Raw genomic sequence first — 22662 nt, 5'->3', positions numbered from 1 at the left:
GTTTTGTCTCCTATTGGTCGCGAATGACCTCCAGTTTCCTGCTTATTGTCCTTCCTGCTGAATGCAGTCTGTTGTTGACTGGGGTCGGATCTCTGGCTCTTTTGCTCTTACACAATGACTGCCTTGCTCGTGGGCTCGTCAGCAGCGTCTCTGAGGACGGGACGGGGGGGAGATTTGACCTTGATGGAAGTCAGAGAGGGAATAGATGAGCTTTCTGTGTCTGATCTCCCTGAGGAATCCCTCATTTACCTGCTGAACACACAGCCCCAGTGTCCTGGCTGCTCCGTCTTTTGTCCCCAGGCAGACACCTTGAAGGCCGGTGTGTCCCACAGAGACGACCCGTATTCCTCTCCCTCCATCTTCTCTCTCTCTGCCGCTCTTTCATCTCGTCCAAGTTGGAATACGCTGCAGGAAATTTGCCTGAATCTTCCAAACGTCTCCGTCTCTCTCTTCTTTCCGTGTCTGTCTCTCATTTGCTCGCACTCTGTTCGCTATCGCTCTGTTTCTCAGCCTCTCTTGCTCTCTGTTGAAAATCCATTACTGCACCTGAAAGCAGTTTGAAAGAGGTGAATTTCTAAACCGTCTTTTTGAGGCCGGCGATTTGTCCTGAATGGAGACATTATAACCTCCGAAACTGAGATTCAAGCAGACACAGAGGTGCCAAAAAAGTAAATTAGGTTTCTAATCTTTAATTAATTTACAGGGAAGTTTAGATTATTTTTGTCACAAGCTGAAACAAAAGGACAATCACATTTTATGTCAACGGGCATCTTGGGACCAGGACGTTTCAGGCTGCAACAGTAAAGCTCATGAATTGACATGTTTCTTTGCTAATCAAAATTCACATCAAAACACTTTGGACTAAAGGAAAACGTACATCAAGATGAAATGTAAGGTCGTCTAGATGCTCCCGTCTTCCCCCTCTGCACAACCACAAAAAAACAAGTGTCCAGGCTCAACCTTGAACCTTGTGAAGGTTACACTCCCTCATAAACGATCTTCAGACCTGTCCTCCCTCAAATCATAAACATTATTCACATTCCACGTGGAATAAATGTCTTTCCCTGCTTTGTTCAAGAGAGAGAAATCAACTTTTGCTTTTCTGACTTCAAATCATAAGAAACGCTGAAAGCTGTCCACTTGTTCTCTGAACTAAAGCAACATCTGCAGAAAGGTGCTTGCATCTGTTGTGATGAATTATAAGTCTAAAGGTTTTGACATCCCAGAAGTCATCTCTGTGTTCAATCCTGTCCTTGCCAAAGAGTCAGGGGCAGCTCTTTATATTTTCATCCAGTTTATGAGCTACAGTCTTGTTGTATGCTCCCAACGAGGAAATCTTTCTCTACCAGGAGTGGGATTTGAACCCACGAGGACTTGAGTCCATTGCATCTTGAGTGCAACGCCTTAACCACTCGGCCATCCTGGTGATTATAATCTGATTTCAGAAGCGAAGAAATTACTTTTTCTTTCTTGTATTTAATTGGGTTTTTAAACATAGAACCATCACATCACAGAATGGGAGATTATTAGGTTGGACTCACTTTGACTTTTGTCGTTTGCATCCTGTTTTCCTAACCAGAACAGGAGGAAGGAGGAGAGTGATGGAGGAACAGGAGAGCGGAGGAGGAGACAGACTCTGATCCGACCCCCCGGGGAGCAGTGGAGGAGCAGCAGGAGACAGACAGTCAGGTATTCAAAAGCCCCGGCTGCTTTATTTTCCATGTAATATAAGATGCTTTAAGCCTTTTAGTCCAGTTGTATTTTAATGGTTTCCTTTTCATTTCCCAATGACGCACTTTGCTCTCCACAAGGAATCAAATGTGTTCTGTACATGCCCTGAATGCTGCGCCTGATTTATTAATAAATAAATAAAAAAGGAAAATTGCCCGGGAGCCCATCAAGCGTCTGTGCCCTTTGGTCTGTAGCTTAATAACCAGGGCCCGTTGGAGGTTAATGAGGATGTTTGGAAAAAGTTGGTTTTATTTTTTACGGTAACAAAGGTCAGTGAACGGTGACGTGACGACAAACTGCCTGGACCCGAGCCTGAGATCTGGGAAACACATTCCCGGTGGAATAAGCATTAAAAAGCCACAAACACACAAATCATTGAGCTTTTAATAGCTGCATCACTAAAAGCTTCAAACATCAATAGTAAGTCTGGGCTTTGTGCCATATAGATGTAAATATATATATATATATATAGATATCCTCTATCAACCTGTGACACGCCGGCTGATGTGTTGGATTTTACAGCAGGAATCCGAGTCTCAAAGAAAGTGAATTATCGGCCTGAAGACGTTTGGAAGCCGAGCGTCCACGAACCAGATAATTGTGGGAGTCGAGGCGTTGATAATTCTTTCAGGTACGAGACTTCGCTCTGATCTTTTTTCTGTCTAATCTCTTTCATTCATATTCCAGACGAGACGCTCAGACTGTGTCAAACGGGCGATAATTACACAGAAGGACTCCCACTCCTACAGGCAGTGGGATGTGACTGAGCCCAGTCCAGATCTGCTGATGGGAAGCCTGGTCGGACTCCAGCGACCCACAATCCTTTGCTCTCTTTTATTATAATTGGTACATAGCAATTGGCCGGTTTCACATTAGGCTCTGAACCATTTATCTCTGTGAGTCGTCATCACTGTGCTTCACAGACGTTGTTTCTGTTGATCAGTGAAGCTCCTCTGACTGTTCTGTAAACGTCCCTATGTCAGTTTCACACGATGTAGCCCTCACGGCCACTAGAGGGCAGCACAGGGTCGAACCCGCTTATGACAAAAACATAGTTATATAACGATAGTGTCGTTAAAGTCTCTCCTCTGTTGTGAAAATGTCTTCCTCGTGTCCTATGATCATCCTTGCTGGAACTTTATGCCACATCGCCCCCTACATTTTCTTGTGGTACTGCACCATATCATCTATTTCGTACCTGCACATTACAGACTAAATGAACTCATACTTCTGATTGAAGGCCGGGCATGTTTAACCTTGGACGTATGTAAGGTCCCAGAGACCTTCTGCCAGAAGCTAAAAATACAAAACCAGTCACGAGATGCAGAGTATAAGAAAAAACCTTCTCCTGACTTCTGACTTTCTTCTTAAGGACAAGAAACTCTCAGGTTATGTTGGAAACAATCTCAGAGTTTAATTCATGAATAATGAATTCAGAGCTTTAATAAAACACCAAATAGTTAATTAATTCATTCTGTGTTTAATTTAGCTTGGCACTGTAATTATCCGTTGAGTTCATAAGAGGCCAGAGTTTATTTTCACTTAATTAGATTCTGATTGTTGAACACAAAGACCCTTAACTACTAAATGTCAACTGAGCAGTGTCGGGTCAGTTCAATATTTACTCCAGAGAGGGTGAAAAAAACCTGCTGATGATGTAGTGAGAGATATTCTTCCTTCTTGGTCGGGTCAGGGCATTAATTATTTCCACCGCGACAAAAAGAGAATATTAAGCAGCTAATTAGACTTGGCAGAAAATAAATGAGCTCAGCTATGAATAGATAGATCTGCTGAATCAACGCTGTGGTTTAAAATGTGTTTACAGGTTCCACCTTCAGATGGAGGGACAAGAGAGAACGTTTAAATACCAGGAGGAAATCCCATCTCCTCTCGGCTCCCGTGTTTCCATGTCACCACGTTATTTTCCTTCCTGCCCCTGAAGCAGAAATAATCCATTAACCCTTCGAACCTGCAGCCGCTGAAGCACAAACTGCTCCGCTCTGATCCAGCAGGGTCATTAGCGTCTCCATTAATTCCACACTCAGCAGTTCAGCTCCTGGAGGCAACAAATCAAACAGCCTGTGGACTAAACAAACATGTCTGCAATTACTGAGGAGGATCGTTGCAGAGTTGAGAACAGCACTTCTTCCAAACTGGAGTCGAGAGCAAACCGCTGCAAAGAGCCGGCTTTCCCCTCATGTTCACTCAAGCTGAGCCAAATTGTGCACACTCATAGATATCAATACACTATTGTGTTTTAAGAAAATCGGTTCAACACTTTTTGTGTTATCCAGCTGTCAGACAAACAGAGAGCATTTAAATCAACCGCCCTTTGCTGGATGGAGGTTATAATCATCTTGAAGGATTCAAACATACCTGTGCAGGTCAAACATTGAGTTACTGAATCAACATATGATCGGTCACATTTTGATGGTGAGCTCTGGTAAACTATGTAACTCGCCCAGTTAGTCTGAATGGTCTGATGACCTTTTGACCTTTGGTGGGAAATGAGAAGTCTATAGGATTCTGTGTAGAGTGAGTCTGAGGTTTGAGGACTCTGACGTGAAGTCTAGAAAAGGACCAGACGGTTTTACGATAAAGTTATTATACTGTTAACTGCAGCACTGGAGCCTCCATATGACGGGTAACTGTATATTAGTGATTGTCGTGTAAATGGGAAAAAAAATTCTGACCTCTGCATTAATAGTTTTTGCTGGATATGCCAAGATTAGCCATAGAAAATTTGTGTGGATAATATTTCAGCGCTTTTTAACCTGCTAGCTTGTTTTGGATCTTTTCTGCCCCCTAATGGCAAAGACGTATTTTACAGATCTTTATTAGGTACTTCTGATTAGTGTATGCAAATTATATTGTGTAGCAGAAGTTGTGAGTTGAGTTTCACAGGCGCCTCTCGTCTGCAGCGCTGGTGTTGATGTGTTTGTCTGTGATGAGCGGCTGCTGGAAACCAGTGCAGCTCTTTGTAATGGAAGCAGATTGCTCTGTGGAAACACCATCCCCTGTTGTGGAAATTGAGGTCAGAGCTTTCATAAGGTTTGTTTTGTCGATGACACCTGAAACACATCAGCTGCAGATACCCCCCCCCCCCCCCCCCCCTCTATCCCTCTGTGTTCAGTAATGGATGTTTACATGGGAGGAGACGCAGCTCGCTCTCATCGGTCCCGCCGCTCTCAGCAGGAGATTGGTGGAAGGGAAACAAGTGTCAGTTTGTGACAGGAGGAATCCCCGCAGAGAAAAATGTCCGACACTTACAGACAGAGAGAGAGCGGAGTGAGAGACAGAGGAGAAGAGAGAGAGAGAAGAGGAACAGAAAGACAGATGGACGGAGACAGCCCGGAGGAGGACAATCTCACATGTGAAGCTGAATCTTAATCTGAATGGAGGATGTAGCCCGAGGCAGCTCTAAATGCATTAAGAGTCAGTGAAGAGCAGGAAATAACGTTATTACCGGGAGGAATGAAGCAGGTTATTAGAAATGAATAATCATCCAAATGTTTACATGGGTAATGTACTTTTTATAGGGTTGAACCAGTCGAGCAGAACTGCTTTATTTTATTAAAATGCCTCCAACCATCCTGTGATTTAAATCAAAACCTTGAAACCACCTTTCTCATCCTGCACTTTAATTTGAAAGGGTCACTTTGCCGGTTGTGTGTCACAGCTAATGCACTAATAATGTGGAAACTGTAAAATGTCATCCGTGGCCCTGAGAATAATAATGTCTGCAAATTGAAGTTCCCTGGACAAGAAGAGGCTATTGATCGGGTGAAGTTCAGATTCCAGTGACACTCGTGCTGCACTGATTGGTTGTTTTTGCTCGTAAGGACAGAAAACGTGTCTGAAGCCACAAATACTCCGTCTGTGGTGATGATTTAAAAAAAGAAACAGCTTTTTTTTAAGCTTTCACTTCAACTCAGAACCATAAATATATATGAAATCATTGTTCTACCGTCCCAGAGAGAACAGAGACGATTAAACAGCAGACACATATAAAGGGTCTATTTTAATGTGCAGTGAACCCGATTGACCAGACAGGGATTCGGTCTTTCGGTCAAATCCCATGATGGAGCTGTTACGGGGGATTAAGCTCTCGACCTTTCACTTAACATCTTCCCTCTCGGCCTGAACCTGCAGTTTCCCGAGCTGCCGTCATGTCAGCCAGCGGTCTGTGGTTTCTTCTCTGTCCCATTAGCAGGCTCGCCCCTCTCTTCTGATCCGTGTTCTCAAAGCGTTCACTAATCCGTGGATCTGCAGTCGCTCCGTCCTGATAGCAGGTTCAGTCGCCGACTTGCTCCTGAGCATTTCACAGAGTCGGGGAGTTTTGTTCCAGGAGAGAGCATCTGTCAGTCACCCGTGATGGATCGGAGATGCTCTGAGGTTGTCGAGGCTCTGAAGCCTCCTGCTGCGAAGCTCAGGGTCTAATATCACGCTTCACAGCCCCCCCCCCCCCCCCCTCAGGGCCCCTCAGCTGGATGCAAACCTCAAGAGTCGAGCTTTCACTTCTGCAGCCGGGTGTTGAGAGCGAGATGGGAAGAAGTCGGTCTGACAGCAAAGAAATAAAACGAAAGATCTGTGAATGAAAACACAGAGATTCCAGAGAGCTGCGAGGGAGAAGCGTGGTTTGGTCGGTAGTTAATGGAAGGAAATGAATAAATGAAATCTGTGGGAAACAATGATAAAGCAGAGTCTATAGGCACATAGGAGTTATCTATAAGTGTCAAGTTAACATAAACTGATTTATATTTTGCTTATTGTGAGGTTTCAGTCTCTGCTTCTCTTCAGACCTTCTCTGCTCCAGCTTCCACACTTGGATTCTGTCTTCATCTTGACAGAATTTCCTGTAGTGAACATTACTGCAGCTTCTCTCGTATTAACAAAAGCCCTGAGCACTGGCAGCCCAGGCAGATCTCAGGAGGACAGACCCATTAAAACTTTTTAACCCTGAGGCAGAATTACTGTAAATTGAAATTTGAATAATAAACCAGAGAGCAGTAGAATCATAATAATGTATGCTAACTTAATCTGCAAACAGAACTGTCAACTTTGGAACATGCAAACATGCCCCAATGCATTTTATTGTGTTATTCTCAATAAGACGTTCCTTCTGACTTCTGAATATTAGATCCTAACAAGTTCCTTTCAGCTGGATGCACTAACTAAAGGATTCACAGCTCTTCCACAGTAAACACACAAAGCAGAGAATCCCTCCTGCAGCAGTTAGTGGCAGTAAATCTCAGTCGCAGCTCAGTTGACATGTTGAACAGCTCAATGGCAGCTTCAGGAACTCGTCTCAGCTCTTCTGAATCTCCTCAGGATCTTCAAAGTGGGGAGGTCGACAGGAAAGGCATTTGGAAACCTATCGGCACATCTACGAGCACAGACAGGTGATTCCTTTCCAGTATCACCTACTACTGGAGCAGCTTTTGCTTCCTCAACTGGGAAAACTAGGAAAGACTCATTTGAGTTATTGTCTTGTGTCTATTTCCTCCATCATCTGGTGTGAGAGCGTTTTCTTTGGACTGGTCCTCTGGGTCTGTCTGCAGAAGGTCTTTCACGGGGGGGGGGGGGGCTGACAGATGCTCTTTGATTTTCCAGCTAAATGGATTCCTGCGTCTCTGGGTGATCTTGGCTTTAAAACAAAACAGGTGACACTGCAGTTTCACAGCTTCCTGTCTCTGAGCGACGGAGCGAATCTCTATCAATTCACGCTTTAGTGGAGAAATGGATCATTTGCTCTTATCAGGTCATCCAGGCGACTCAAACTGGGCTCTTGGATATTTTGGGGCTTAATACCAGTGCCAAGCTGGTTTTCCCCCTGAGGTCTATTAGAACAAAACATGCAGGTCGGCTCCAACAGCTCGACAAGGTCAAAACACCCTCGTCCTCCATCTTTTGGTTTTCAAGTGCTGCTGAATATTGTATTTAAAATGTTGAAGATTAATATAAAAAAAAAAAATTGATCACAGATTTACCAGCAGCTAAAAATCGCTCTGATAAATCAATATCTGTCCTAAAGTTAGAGGAAAATATCCAAGCTTTACTGACCCTGTTTCTCTCTTTTATCTAAAAGACAGACGCCAGATTCTTTATTCACTTGAAAAGACAGAGATAATCAGAAGAAGCCTGAGAAAAACTCAATATTAAAAATAAATAAGTGTCAGAAAGTGCGACTTTGAGTTTTGTTTTACTTCTTAAATGAAGGTTAATTAACTTTATTAGCTATATTCTACATCAACGTGAGCTTTAATTTATCTTGAAACGTTTCAACGAGTCACTCTGTCGCCACTTCTCATCACCTGATCTGAGATAAAGTCTAATTTTACATCCTTCACATCTCTTATCTTAAAAAGAAGACTGTTCTGAGGCTGTTACTGAGTCAGTCGAGTCCCCCCCGTGACCCTCAGAGGAGAAGCAGTATAGATAATGGATGTAAAATAAATATTGTCCGGCCTGATTTCTCAGTTGAGTTCTGCTTCCTGTTTCTCATCAGGGCTGCCAGGTGTTTGGAGGAAGCAGGACTCGTCGCTGGGCCTCCGGGTGTTCACCAGGTGATCGTACAGAGCCGTGGCTCCGGGGCCGACTCCGGGGGACCTCGGCAGACTTATCCTCCCGAGTCCGGAGCCTCTGCCTCAGGCGGGGCCCTGCAGTCATCCAGCTGGTTCCACAGAACATGTTCATCAACCTTCATTAACCAGCAGCTCCGGTTCTTTACTTTCTCTTTATTTAAAGTTTTCTGCTTAAAATAGTCGGCGTCAAATTATATGATTTTTGGCCGGAAATTAAACTGCGGTGAGATAAGAATTCCTCCAGAATAATTCCATCTCCCCCTGACTCTGCTGACCCCCCCCCCCCGCACACCACATTAACCAGCCAATATTCTGGATAATTGAGCTATTTCGGATGAAGCCCTCTCTTTTTTATTCTCTGCACTACGGCCTACATTAGTCGTGCTGATAGCGAGGATCAACTGGCAGCAGTGACTCACGACTGAAAGAAAGAAGCAACCCGTGTAAATCCATAATAAACTTCTGTGCATAAGTAACTTATGAACGACGTGATTAATTTCCTCGGCACAATTTGAAGGGATGATTTGCTCTCGGACAAATTTCCTCTCGAAAACATTTTTAATGAAGGAGTTGAATTGAAATGCTATTTTCAGGTTTAATGAAAACCCTTTCTCTCTTTTTCCTTAATGAGACTATTAATGCACGAGAACAGTGAAGCTCCGGTGGAATTCATTTACACTGGATTTATCCACGGAGCTCTGATTGACGGCTTGATTAATTTCTTTTCATAATTAGAATTTGATGCTTTATCTTTAAAGTTGAAAAGAATCCCAGACGTCTGTGTTTAGAGTAACGCCGACTTAAAGACTTTCATTCAAGGTAAACACACGAGTCTTCCAGTAACTGCCCAGTTCCATGGAGTCGTGAGGATATCGTCTTACTGTAGTAAATGGATGTGAAGTGTATCCCTGACGTCTCAGAAGAGTAAATGCAGGATGTGTAATTAATACCTCTAAAATCAAAAGAGAGCTGCCAACCACTAAGAGGATGATCAGAGCCTTTCCACCTGCGATCGATACCCAAAATCAATCTGGAGTACTGGTTTGTACTGGTTCAGATTTCTGGTCTTTTGTTTCATCGTGGTGTCTCCTCACCAGGTTCTGGGTTTGAATCTGACGGCTGCTGGGGCCTCTCTCATCTGCGTGTTTCTCTTCTGTACACCAGCAGTTGTAGAATATGAATATGGCTTCTCAGATAAGAAGCCATCTTGCCCCGATGACATAATTTGGGGCCAGAGTCTGAGCACTATACCTATCAGGGATGGAGTTGTGGTAGCGATGTGGTAAAAACGTCCTGAAATGACAGAAACCATGTTTGAGAAAAATATGTTTTTTGAATTTTTAAATATGGTCTATATCCCAGCAACTAACATGGAGGAGACACGTGACCTATACTTCAGCCAGCTGCGTCCATCTTTATGAAAAGTCTACTCTTCCGACCTGTTCAAGGCGACCCCCTCCTCTCGCCCGATGTCAGCTGATTTGGCTCCAGCCCCCTTGGACCCTTTAAAAGATAAGTTATATAGACTTTAGTTGGATGGAGGGATGGAGGGATGGAGGGATGGATAACAGGTGGATGGTTGTTTTGTCCTGAAAACACTAAACACAATTTTCTTCGCTCTAAAGATTAACTTGCTAAATAGCCTCCACTTTTCATAAGTGCCTCCAGCCTAATTAAATAATCGTTATGATTCAGAGGAAAATGGGAAACGCTGTTTACAGTTTAATGTAATGATCTGTGAGACTTGTGTCCGCTCTCTTATTTAAACGTCTTATTGACTTTCGGGGGTGCTGTCCGGCCGCTGTGTAATCCGACTGTTATCGTGTTAATTCCTGACAGAGACGGACGGGCGTTGAACCGACCAATCACTGGACTGATTGAAGCTTCGGTCCCAAAACAACAACAACAACAACAACACCTGAGTTTCTCTGAAAGTGAAATGAACTGAATGTCAGAGTTTCAATGATAAAACAGAGGAGAAGTCAGATTATCTTTTCTTTCTGACCTTGTTTCATGAATTATGAAAAACACCTTGAGGCTTTTTCTAACCATTATTGAACCAAGCAGGTTCTGTGATAACAACTTTCATATTTAGAGCATCAGACAGGAGTCAATACAATGTGAGAGATCAGACAACACAACTCCAGGAAAGAGGGTCTCATAAAAAACATGAAGTCCACTTCTGAGAAGCAGCTGCACCTTCAGCACTGGGACGTTGAACTCCTCATTATTCAGTCATGAAAATAATAATAATTTGATCTTTGTGAAATCATCGCTCACTAATTGCTTTAGAGGGGAAAAAACTTACTTCCCAAAATGTCAAACAAACTTTTTCTCATGAATAATATATACAGCTTTTTCTAAAATACTATTGTAGAAAATATCCTGTTGGTACAAACCAATATTTTGCATTCTTAAAACTTTTACCTTGTTTTTGTTGCCTTTGATCTTTTGATGTTCACATTTAGACAAACTGTCAAATGAAGCTCATGATTGTCAGAAATGAACCTTTTTAAAAAGAAGAATAAAAAAGAAAGTTGAACAGAACATTTTCCAATCAGGATCTATATTGATCTTTCTTTCTCCTCTTGTCTTTTGGGATTGAGTGGACGGATGTTTTTGTAACACGGCACATTGATATTTTCCTTGTGTCGGAAAACGACAAAGACGATAGACGAGTAAAAATGGATTAGCGCGTCTTCGATTCTGGTCACAAATACACTCAGATACCTCCAAATATTGATATGTCTTATTTCTAAAGAAGAGTGAGTCGTCTCGGAGGAAACCTGCCGCTGTGTCCGTCCTCTGACCGGCGGCCTGAGGACGTCTCACACCATCTGTCAGGTCTGGATTAACCAGCGTGGACCTGACTCCTCTACCTCTCACCAACACTCTCACCTTCTCACCCAGCAGATGTTAAAGGAAGCCGAATTCAGTCATTAATTCTTAGTAAAGTTCATTAGACCCAGACAGCAGAGGTAATTATAAGAGTCGTTAAAGTAAAGGGCTGCTAGTTCTTTTTTCTTTTCTTTTTTTTGTGTGAATCCCTGATTAATATTTCATAATCTGAGATTTAATGTGTTCAGATGGAGACTTGATTAATCATTGATCTTCTGAGGATTGATGTCAGGAAGTTATTTAAGAGCTCTTCATTTGTTTTCAATAAGTAGTTGAGTCTTGTTTGTCCCAGTCGAGTTCTTTTATCATCTAATATAAGTTCTTATATCATCTGTATCATGTCAGAGTACTAAATAAAACACACCATAGAGAACCAGAACACATTGTAGAGCACATTCCTCCATAAATATCTCTTAAATATGTCAGATTTGTTTTTCATCAAGATCAATAATTTATACTTTGAGAAATCAGTGAAAAGGAAAAACCTCATGATGTCAGAGAAGGTGATAAATAAAGATGGACGACTCATCATTTGGAGTCTGCTCAGTATAGGAAGCAGGAGAAGAAGATGTGTGTGTGTCCCCCCCCCCCCCCCTCGACTTTCTAGTTTCTTATCAAGGTTTTGAAAGTTTTCAGTTGTTGAGTGAAGCAGTAAAGTTTTTATTTGAAATCATTTTTCAGTGATGAAGTTATTAGATGTTCTCCAACACACACGTTACTGAGGTGAACTGGAATCGACCTTGTGAGATGTCACGGCCGTCAGCGCCTCGACCACCATGAGTTATTGATAAGGCTGCAGGGCAAAGCCCCACCTCTGGCATTCTGAAGGTTATTAAAGCAGTAGTCTGTGTATATGATATACTGACACACACACACACACTCACACTCACTAACACACACACACACACTCACACTCACTAACACACACACTCCTTCTCCCGCACGACACTGAGCTTAATCTGCAGAGAAAATCGAAATATATTTTTGGCAGGATTTTAAAGTATATATGATTTTTGCTCATCAGCCAAATAACAATCAATGACAATTTACACTGTACACAGCTGTTTGCAAAGGTTTGGACACCGATGGGTAAATTACATGTTTTATCAATTTTTTTAAGCTAATAATTCATGACTCTTGAGGAAAAATATAATATTTATTGAACTGAGGTCTTTGCATGTGAGCAATTTGTGATCTCATATTTAGCATATTTACCTATTTGCTGCCGGTGGTTTTGTATTTCAAACTTTTCACCTCTAAAAATCCACCAGAAATATGAGTTGCACAAACTTTTCCGATGACAGAAACAGAACTTGTGATTATTTGCTCTTGAATCATGGATGTTATCTGTGAACCGGCTGAACTCTGATCCCTTCACTGCTGCACCGAGCTGTCAATCAATCAACCTAATATACCAGTTTCAAAATGTCAGCAACAAAATAAACACAGTAAAAAATACAGGAGAGCTCCACTGATTTATTATTGTTTTTAAAGCATTCAGAATTCATGCAGCAGCACAAGCAGAGATATCGTCTTTTTTTTATTCCACACATTCTTCTTCCCTGTCAAAACCTGGCGCTCGCATTACCCACAATGCAGCTCACCCCCTGACAGTTAGGCTGGTGATTCTGTTGTGTTATTCCAGCAGCAGCTCTTCTGGCCTCAGGCGCAGATGAGGAGCAGCCTGGTGAGCTCTCCTCTTCCTCTTTCTTAACTCCACATCCCCAATTTCTTCTTTCCTCTTTCAGTTTCAAACTTATCGTCTTTGGACCCGAGTGACGCCGACAGAGTTTGAACGACTTCCTCTGGAGCCACAGCAGAAGGCTTCTTACAGCCTGATTCACACATTCTGTAGAACTGTAAACACACTTTAATGTTTAATTCTGCAGAACTCTCTTCAATGACAGCAACTGTGAACGGCTTCATGAAATATTTGAATGAGTGATACGTGATAAGGAGCAGTTTCTAAGGTATTCTTGGAAAATCCGGCTAATCAGAATCAGAATCAGAATCAGAATCAGAATTCTTTTTATTGCCTTGTATATTTTCACATACAGGAAATTGCCTTGGTGTAAACTCTGAGTGTTATTTAAATTAAATGGATATTTATCTAACAGCAGATCAAGAAGGAAACCCTTATTTTCCAACCCTCACTACCCAGAATGCAATGCATCGGTATGAACTACACAGGAGCGTGCACTCCTCTGCTCCAGCTCTAAACACTGGGTGATTTCTCTCGCTCTTTTCAGGCTTCCAGCCGCTTGATCTCTGCTCCGCTCTCAAAGAAACTCGTGAGTGTCTCTTCTGTTTCAGTGGAGCGGCCGGCCGGTCGGGCAGCCGGCCTCCGACAGCCTGCAGCCGCCCGCTCGGAATGTAAAGCAGAGTCAACGGGCATCGAACACCGGCTCAGTGCTCCGTCTGGTGTTCAACAAACTGTCGATAAGAAAGGTGAGGAGCAACTTTCACCATTCAGCAGCGAACTGACTCATCAGGGCTGAGACTTGTTTTCACTCCTGCTTGTTTTAATCCAGTTGCTCTTTGGTTCCTCTTCCTGTTTGGTGCAGTTGATTCAGTGAACACAGAGACCTCCCCTCCGAACCGGCTACCAGGTGTTCTCTGCAAGTCTGAGCCCCACATCCTTCTTTATCTCCTTCATCCAACTGTGCTTTGCATCCTGGGATGTGCTGCAGCTCTCTGTGCACAGAGCTGTCTGGGAACTGTTTCCTCTTTTATCAAACATTTACACGGGGGCAGAGTTTAAATGGAAAAACTTCTCTCTTCATTTGCCGACACGAATTAGAGGGTCAGAGAAACTGAAATTGGCGTCCGTGCAAATAATCTGAGAGCATGAGTGAATTTATCCGTCTTGATTTCAGCGTTTTGCAGAATTCAGAAGAAAACGATTCAGACTAATTTGCTTTGAAATATCATCACAGTGACAACACGACAACTTATCGATTTAACAGGCATGATAAGATCTAACAGTGACCTGGGATCAGTTAGTAAAGCTCCTTTCGTTCTTGGTATGCTTTGTACATGTTTTCCAAATTAAACTGAAAGGAGGCTCTCACTGGAGCTCATTAGATTCCCATGATATCACTCACCCTCTGCTTCCACTCGCTCTTCCACCAGCCTCCCCCCCCCCCCCCCCCCCCCCCGGCTCATTCTCATGCTCCTCTCCTCTCTGGTTTTTAAATCTCCTTTCAGCCTCAGCTTAGATGTTTTAAAAAGTTGCCATGGGGAAGGAAGAAACCCTCCATTGATGACTATGTGCCGCGGGAGTAGCGTGTCGCTTCCTCACAGGGGATCTGTGGAAGCTGCTATACCTTGGCAGGTCAGAGGAGAAATTCCTGGTGTTGTGGAGCGAGGGAGGGGTAGTGGTGGTGGTGGTGGTGTGTGGGGGCGGGTGGGTGATGGGAATCTGTGGCTGAATGGGTGTTTAATCAAATAAGAGGAGGCGTTGAACAGTTTATTCAATCTCTGAACCCCTCACGACTTCAGTGTGGTGGATTTGGCTCAGAGAGAGAGCGACGCCATCTGGACTCCGGCGGCTCTGATCAACTGATGAACCTGAAAATAAAATCCAGTGTTCGGTTCTCTTCCAACAACAGAGTGCAGTGATATGAACAAACTGTGGGAAACAAACACAACGTGCCAGGTTTAGATTTAACTAGGTTTTAGAAACGTCTCGTGTGTTTCCAGTACAAGCTCTGACCTTGTTGGGACCAGTTTAGTCCTCATGGGTCCGACTGAGGTTATCAAACCTTCAAGAAGTAGAAGAGTTTATATTAATTTGATAAAAAGGGAAACTAGTTGTGACGTTATTTTGTTATCACTGAAAATACAGAACATGTGCAAAAGTGGCCGGTCGAGAGAAGTGTGTCGAGCATCCAGAAGCCCCCCCGCCCTCTTCTCTGTATCTATATGTTCAGAACTCGTTTTTCCATTTAACCTGAAGCCTTCTCACTGTTTGTGTTTGACTCTCGGCTGTTGTTGAGTTTCACAGCTTCACAAAACCGTCTCTTTCTTCTCTGGAACGAGTTCAGCCTCAGAATCCTGTCTGATCAGAACCCGTCAGCCGGTCCCTCTGTGTGCGGCGTGTCCGCAGGCCGGCGAGGTGTGTGACGCTCATGTTGTGTGTGTCTGTTAGTGCACAGTGTGAGCCCTTGTTCCTCAGACTCCTGGCTTCGACGTTATCTGATCCCCCCCCCCCCCCCCCCCTACTGTGTTTGCTCTCAACAGTTTTTTTTCATCATCTGATTCCCTGCTGTCTGTGTTCTCAGTGGGTTTTCATTATCAGACACCCCCCCCTCCCGCTCTGTTTTCAGGCCTTTCACTTGACCGTGCAAACCCGACGCTTCTCTCTTGTAACTGTATTGACTTGATATTCAGCGCTCCACCTGATCTGTTGGATGCGGCTCCATCCCCTCGTCTCCAGGCTGCTCTGTGCTCCACAAATTGGTCTGAACCTCCTGCTGCTTGGACCCACCTGTTCCAATTACAGCCGAAATGCAACGTGCACACGGCTCAGGGAAAACCAGTCGCTCTGTTTTCAGCCAAATAGAGTGGAAACACCAGTTCAGAATAAATCTGTGGACGAAAAAACCATTTTGGATTTTCCTGCTTATTATTTTCATGTGGATGTGAAACATTCATGTGTCTGGTCCCAGGCAAAGTGCTAAATGACTTGTAAGATTTAAAGTAACTGAAATTCTTACAAAATATTCATACTTTGCTAAAACACAAGTTCAACAGACTAACAATAGAAACTTGATAGTGAATGTTCACATTTTGGTTTGTAGAAAGTTTGATGATGTTTAATATATTTTAATGCCTGAAAAAGATAACTTCATTTATTGGATCCATTTAGCCGAATCTTGTTTTGGTCCATGTCCATTTTCTAGAGCAAGTGATCGTCCCACTGACAAAAGTAAAATAAAAAGTTGTTTACGTAATGATTACTTCTTTTCTCCAATATCCAAGATATCCTGTGGATTCAAATCTGCCTCAGAAGCTCAATCAGGTGAAGCTGAGGAGACTTTAAAACCCTCTAATTCCATTAATGATACTAAGACTGAACAACCAGGATGATTTTCCTGCCTCTAAAGTGGTTTATCACAGACTAAAAGCAGCACAGGTGATAACTTTTGTCTCCTTACTTTGCAGCAGACTTCTTTCAGCCCGACCAGGAGCCCGACCAGGAGCTCACAGATGTCGTCCTCCTTGCTCCACGGAGCTGAACCGGGGTCGGCAATCAGGCACCTTCAACCCTAACCCTGTTTGGGTTGAAGGTCATGAGGTCACAGAGAAGTTTGACACTTCCACTGAAGATTCATCTGCAGCTGTTTATGAAAATGAAGGATTTAGTTTAAAGGAGCAAAGTGACACAGTGGCTGGTTCCAGCTTCTTGAATTTGATCACAACAAACTCAACTCGTTGCCACGTTTCACTTTTTACTGACACACACGTTATAATATGTCAGTTTGACACTGAGGTCTTTCAAATAAGGATTAAACAAAAATAAAGATATCAAGTGAAATCAATTCAAATTCCTGTTTTGTAGGTGATGCAGAATGTTGGGATCTCAGACGGTTTCCTAGAGAATAATTAACGGGTCTAAATGAATAAATTGATTGAATCTAAGGAAACTGTTTCTGTCTCTGACGGAGCTGAGGCACGGAGACCGAAGGATTCTGGTCTGATGAAGAATCTTAGAAAAAGCTTTTTACTGAACATGGAGAGACTGAAGCAGAGGTGGAGGAAGAGGAGGAGGAAGAGGAGGATGAGGAGGCTGTGACAAAACTACCTCTCTCTATCTCTCTCCCTCTCTCTCTCTCTCACACTATCTCTCCCTCTCCCTACCTCTTTCGCTCTCCCTCTTTTTAAGCAGATCTCCCTCCCTCCCTTTCTCTCTCCCTCTCTCCCCTCCCTCTCTCTCTCTCTGAGCAGATCTCTCTTGGAGCTGGAGAGGAGAGGTTGCTCGTCTGTCTCTCTCTTTCCTCCAGCAGCACCCGAGCTTCTCTTCTCCTCTCTTCTCCTCCTCTCTTCTCCTCTGCAGCCTCCCGTCGCTTCACCATGGATCTCTGGACTAAATCACTCGCTTGGATTATCTCTCAGGTCCTCGTGCTTCTCTCCAGCTCGTGCGGGACAACGGGAGCAGAAGGTGAGCATGCGGGGCCGTGCGCTCTCCTACTTTCCCCCGGAGGAGACGCAGCGGGTCCGGGCTGCGCAGACGGACCCGCGGAGCTGCTTCCTGTGCTTGTGATGTTGAATTAGACAAAGTGAGCCACAGGTATTTCTCTCCTGTGGGAGTTGGTGCGCACTGGTCACGCGCCAGTGGAGGTGAAGCGGTGCCATTACTTAATTTGAATACTGAATTAACGCTCATGCTACGCCTGCGTAATTTCTGGAGCCAACTTTTACGCACCGTCCGTACCTGTTTTAAACGTTGATCCAGTGTGTGTTGGTTGGTTCCAGATGTTTCTGATCCTCAGAGCTCAATGTTTCAGTGAAACGTCTCAGCTGTTCCTGAAGGATTCTGCTCATGGCAGCTGTTGGAATCCAGTGGATTCACTGCGCTGCTGTTTCTGTGTTTTCTGGTTAATCTGGTGCTCGGGGCAGAATGAAGCCTGAGCCATGTCTTCACACTCCAGAGAGCAGCGGGAGGGTGAAGGTGTGAGAGGAGGAGGACGGGGAGGTGGGGCTTGGGACTGAGAGGTTGCTGGTTTGATTCTGGGATTTGTGGAGCTAAAGAGAAATCGGTCTCCTTTCTTTCCTCTGTAATTGCTGTTGCACTCTGTGCCAAAAGCACCAGGCAGTTTCCCTGTGTGAATGTGAAGCGGGGGCGTTGCTGTCCCCGTCTCCTGCTTTAGAGAGGAGGAGGAGGAGGAGGGGAGGAAGGGAGGGAAAGAGGGAGATGGAGAGAAACAGGACAAAGTGAGGAGAGAAATGGAGATGACGTATGCTTGTGCCTGATCCAGAGAGATTGCAGAAGTCTTCCATCCTCTTCCTCGACACAATCATCTCGTCCCCCGTCTCATTTTCTTCAGCCTGTTTCTGGACTTTCCTGCCTTTGCTGTTGCTCGACTGCAGAAAACTGTTTCTTTTAACCTGTGACTGGTTCCCACCTTTCTTCGTCCTCACACATCTCCTCTTCTTCACCTTTCTGTCTATAAAACCTGATGTAAATATCATATAGATTCAATGAAGATTTGCAACAAGCTGGTGCAAAATGATTCTGTCTTACACTGTGGGTCTCCAACCTTGACGCTACTTAAAGCAACGATATGTAACTTTCACTGAGCAGCAGCGCCCCCTGCAGACACACATGGTCAGGGCTCCGTGTCCGAGCGATGAAGTGATTTTCCTGTGGAGGAAAAAACAGCTGGAGACTCAACTTTGCATTTAAATGCTCCTCAAAATGTCCCATTTCCTGAATTGTGAAGTCGTTCGGTGCGTTAATGTGCTTTGAATTCAGAATGTGCAGAAAACGCTGTAAACAGAATGTGTTGTTTTTGTGTGTCTGAGTGTTTAAACAACAGCTTGAAATCATTTAAAATGTTAATCGTAAAATGTAGAACGTGCAGTTTGCAAGTGAAGCAAGTTTAACAAGCTCACACGACAAGCTTCTATTTAGAGCTGACTGTAAAATCATGGTAATTGGTTTATAATTGATGACGTCAGCAACTCTACAACATGTGTATCGAAGATTTTTGGCGCTAATTTAGCAGATTACGAGGAAACATTCTTCTTATTCCAGGTCAGTGAATCTGCCAAGTGTTGCTTTCAAGGGAAAGTAAATGTGGATGTGAAGGAATCCTGATATTCTACTTCATGGAGGATTTATCCAAAGCAACTTTAGGCCTCGTCATTTTTGTGTCGGTGCTGGATTCTGAGTTTCATGTCGACCTTGAGAGCGACAGATTCCTTTTCGTGGATATAAAGGAGGGAAAGAGGAGGAACACTGTGAAGAGAAGACGCTGGAGATTTGTTGTTCTTCATCCTTCCTTCCTCCTCTTCCACTTCTGTGTAATAACACCTCCAGCTTCACCAGCAGCTTATCTGAATCTCTTCCTCTCTTCCCTCCGATCACATCTCTCCTGCAGCTGCTTCTCTTCTTTCCTGCTGCTCCCGACTCAGATGTGCTGATAACTCTCCGTCCCCCCCCCCCCCCCCCCCGACTTGTCTTTCTGCTCGCTGCTCGTTTCTCTTCCTGCTGTTCGCTGCCAGCTTCTTTCCTCCTCCTTTGTTCGCCCAACACATCAACACACTCCCTTTCTCATCCTTTGATTGTTCTCTCCATTCTTGCTTTATCTGTCTTCTACCTGGATGTCTTCTCTTCCCTTCAGTCTCATTCTCTCTGTCCACCTCTCTCTCTCTCCAGATTCTCTCTCTCCTGCTGCTCATTTCTGCAGTTTAATACTTTCCATCTGAAGGTGGTTGTATTCGGTTGCAGCTAACAGGATTTGGAAATATACTTTGAAATTGTTGAATTTATAGCAGCCGGTATTTTCCTGAAATAGAATTTGACGGTCCATATGAAATAATTAAGAGCTGGGCGTTGTTTACAGCATCTCTCTCTCTCTTCTCTGCGCAAATTGCACATATTCATATAAATCAGCTCTTCCTAAATATGTCAGATTCCTTTCATCAAAATCCATGAATTATTCCCTTGGAAATCTGTAAAAAAATAAAAATAAAAGCTCTGCCTCACCATGTGGAGGTCCAACACTTCAATATGTTGGATGAAATTTGTAAAATTATTATTAAGACACCAAAACTGCAGCTTTCATCATCATTATACGTTGGCAATCATCAAAATGAATAATATATCATTTCACTTCAGTACTGGACCAGTATTTATGTTTTCTATTGCCACTGTTTTAGTTGTAGTCAGTGTTTTATCAGTTTCTTTACATGGAAACTCTCAGTATTTCTCTCTCTCTCTCTGTGTGTATCTCGCCCGTCCTGACCCAGCAGCACTCATCATGCACGGACCATAACCCGCGGCAGCATAATAAGTGAAGTCTGCAGCCGTGGATGAATTTCAGCTGCAGGTTTTAAAACAGGGCTTCACTTCTCCATCCTCACTGGAGACGGCTCACTGGTAAGAAATGACAGCAGAGTGGAAATACTGGGTTTGATGACTGGTTAGCCGGAGCATTGAGTGGGTGAGTGAGTCGCTGGAGTCGACTTGATGAGGTTCGAGGAAACCAGCGTGTGAAACAGATTTAAATATTTCATATTTAAATATGAAAGAGCAACTCGGAGAGTAGCAGCCAAATGATTAAAATGGAAATGTGAAATTTGCAGTGAAACAGTGATTTACTCCTCAGTTATTGATGCTGCAGGTTTAAAGAGTGTGAGGTGTTATTTAAGAGAAAACGCTTTCAGCAGTTTGTTTGTTGTGATAGTTTAGTTTGATTGTCTGTTAGAAATCTTTCCTTAGAACCAGTACATTTTATTTAAGCAGGGGCTTGTGCGGCTGCAGCTCAGGTGAAGCAAAGGTTTTGGCCATTAATCAAAGTGCCGGTGGTTCAATCCCCAGCTGCTGTGTGATGTGTCCTTGAACAAGATCCTGGCCTTTAAATTATTCCCTCCAAAAAAACGAGCATCAGCCAAACACAACACTGTGAGAAGCAACACAGAGTCTAACAATTCTTGCGGTTTTGTTCTCACTCAAAGTGATGATTTACGAGCGTTAGTCACAGACTGTATAAAAATGGATGTAGACTCTGGCTCCAGGAAGTGAAGCCAATGTGACAGGGCCTCAAACCTGTAGTCGACAGATTTTTCTCTCGTATAATAAACCTACATAACGACATTGATTTTTGACGATTCAGAAGAACCCCAAATTAAGGCCCATGGAGGTTCTTCAAAGTTTTTTGATGTTGCAATTATAATTTAAATTTAAATTCAGTCATTTTGGAGATCTGTCTCCGGAGCCTGTTTCTGTGGGTGTAGGTGGGTGGAGTGATGGTGATGAGGTAATGAGCTTCCAATGGAGTTGTATAAAGAGAGGAGGGGGACGGAACACAACACGCTGTTCCCAGTCGTTCTGGGTCTAAAATGAGTCTTTTGATGAAGAGACTTTGGTGTGAAATTGGTCTCCTGCTTCTCCTGTGATGAGTCTGTGTGTGTGTATGTGTGTGTGTGTGTGTGTGTGTGTGTGTGTGTGTGTGTGAGTGAGAGACTGTTGGTGCTAAATGCTGACTCCTCAAAGCAGCTCTTGTTGTTTTCAACAGAATTAAAGGAAATGCAGCAAGGTCAGAATCGAACTTGAGCCTCACTACGTTGGGGGGAGGGGGGGTGGGTGGGGTCATAGACCTAATGCATATACTGTATATAAAGATGTATGACAGGACTGCTTCTCAATAGTGACGCCCCCTTGTGGCTAGGTCATAAACCCCGTCTCCTCTATGTTAACAGATGGGACATGGCCAAAAATAAAAGTCAAGGTACAGATCAAATAATTTTTTTTCAAACATGTTTTCTGTATGCAGCTGCAGGTGACACTGACGGAGGCAGCGAGGGGGAATTAACTGTGAAAAGTTTCCAAAAACAAAAGAACAAATAATATAGACCGTTCATGATGCTCAGAGGAAGCAGAGACTGGGCTGAGGAGCCTCTACTCCTCTCACATTGTGATTCATCGGACCAATTGTTAATCTAAAAGTGCTGAGTCGTGCAGCTTTAAAAAGGAAAGGAGACTTCCCAGTCCTGCATGTTGTGCACCAAACTGTACCCAGAGGAAAAGAGAATAAAACTCTCCCAGGAAACAATTAATTCAGTCCATTGATCTTCACACTGAAGCCATTATACACGGAGCCTTTACTTCCTGCTGTCAAATTTAACTTGTGAAATAAGAAATGAGGTCAATATAACACATGTAAGAACTTGAGGTGGTCGTGATGTAACGTGGAAACTTCAGGCGCTCATGACGGAGGAGGATTCTGGTTTTGGATCAATAAGGAGAGGAACTGGTGTGTTTCACCCTGGGAGGCAAGAAAAGCTGGGAAGAGATGAGAAGAGATGAAACTTTAATGTTCCTCGTGGGGGGAAGTGGGTCAAACAAACAAACCCCAAAAAACGATATACTGTAGATATGAATCAAATATGAGGAAATCATCATCGCTGGGAGCAGAAGTGGAGTCCAGCTGGGTTTGAGTGACGTCAGATTTCATGTTGCAGATGAGGGATGGATGGTTCAATGTCCCACTCACCTCTCGACAGGAGACACTTCTCTTTGTCCATGTGTCTGATGTCACATGGTAGTGATGACGAGGGTCCTCACAGCGGGATTTACAAGTTCTGGATCAGTGAGTCGTGAGGGGAACTTTCACCCTTAAAGGATAACGACTGGACGGGTGAGATTCCCTGGTATTTACTCAAACTTTGTGTAAATCAATGCTTATCAGATCCACAGGGACCTTTTCTAATGGTGAAGAAC

The 22662-nt window shown here is 43.6% G+C and overlaps 1 non-coding gene and 1 pseudogene across 1 annotated transcript; one reads left to right on the top strand and one right to left on the bottom strand.

Moving 5' to 3' along the window:
* Window positions 1-1343: 1343 nt before the first annotated feature.
* trnal-caa (transfer RNA leucine (anticodon CAA)) lies at window positions 1344-1426 on the bottom strand. The gene has a single exon. It is a non-coding gene; the product is annotated as a tRNA-Leu (tRNA).
* A 15805-nt stretch (window positions 1427-17231) lies between these two features.
* The window catches only part of LOC128454478 (contactin-associated protein-like 4), a 69820-nt pseudogene continuing 64389 nt past the window's right edge, over window positions 17232-22662 (top strand).

Source organism: Pleuronectes platessa, chromosome 13 (assembly GCF_947347685.1).
Source record: "Pleuronectes platessa chromosome 13, fPlePla1.1, whole genome shotgun sequence".
In the NCBI taxonomy this organism is placed as follows: domain Eukaryota; kingdom Metazoa; phylum Chordata; class Actinopteri; order Pleuronectiformes; family Pleuronectidae; genus Pleuronectes; species Pleuronectes platessa.
Note: the sequence above shows the minus strand (reverse complement) of the source record. Positions and strands in the feature narration are given on the sequence as shown.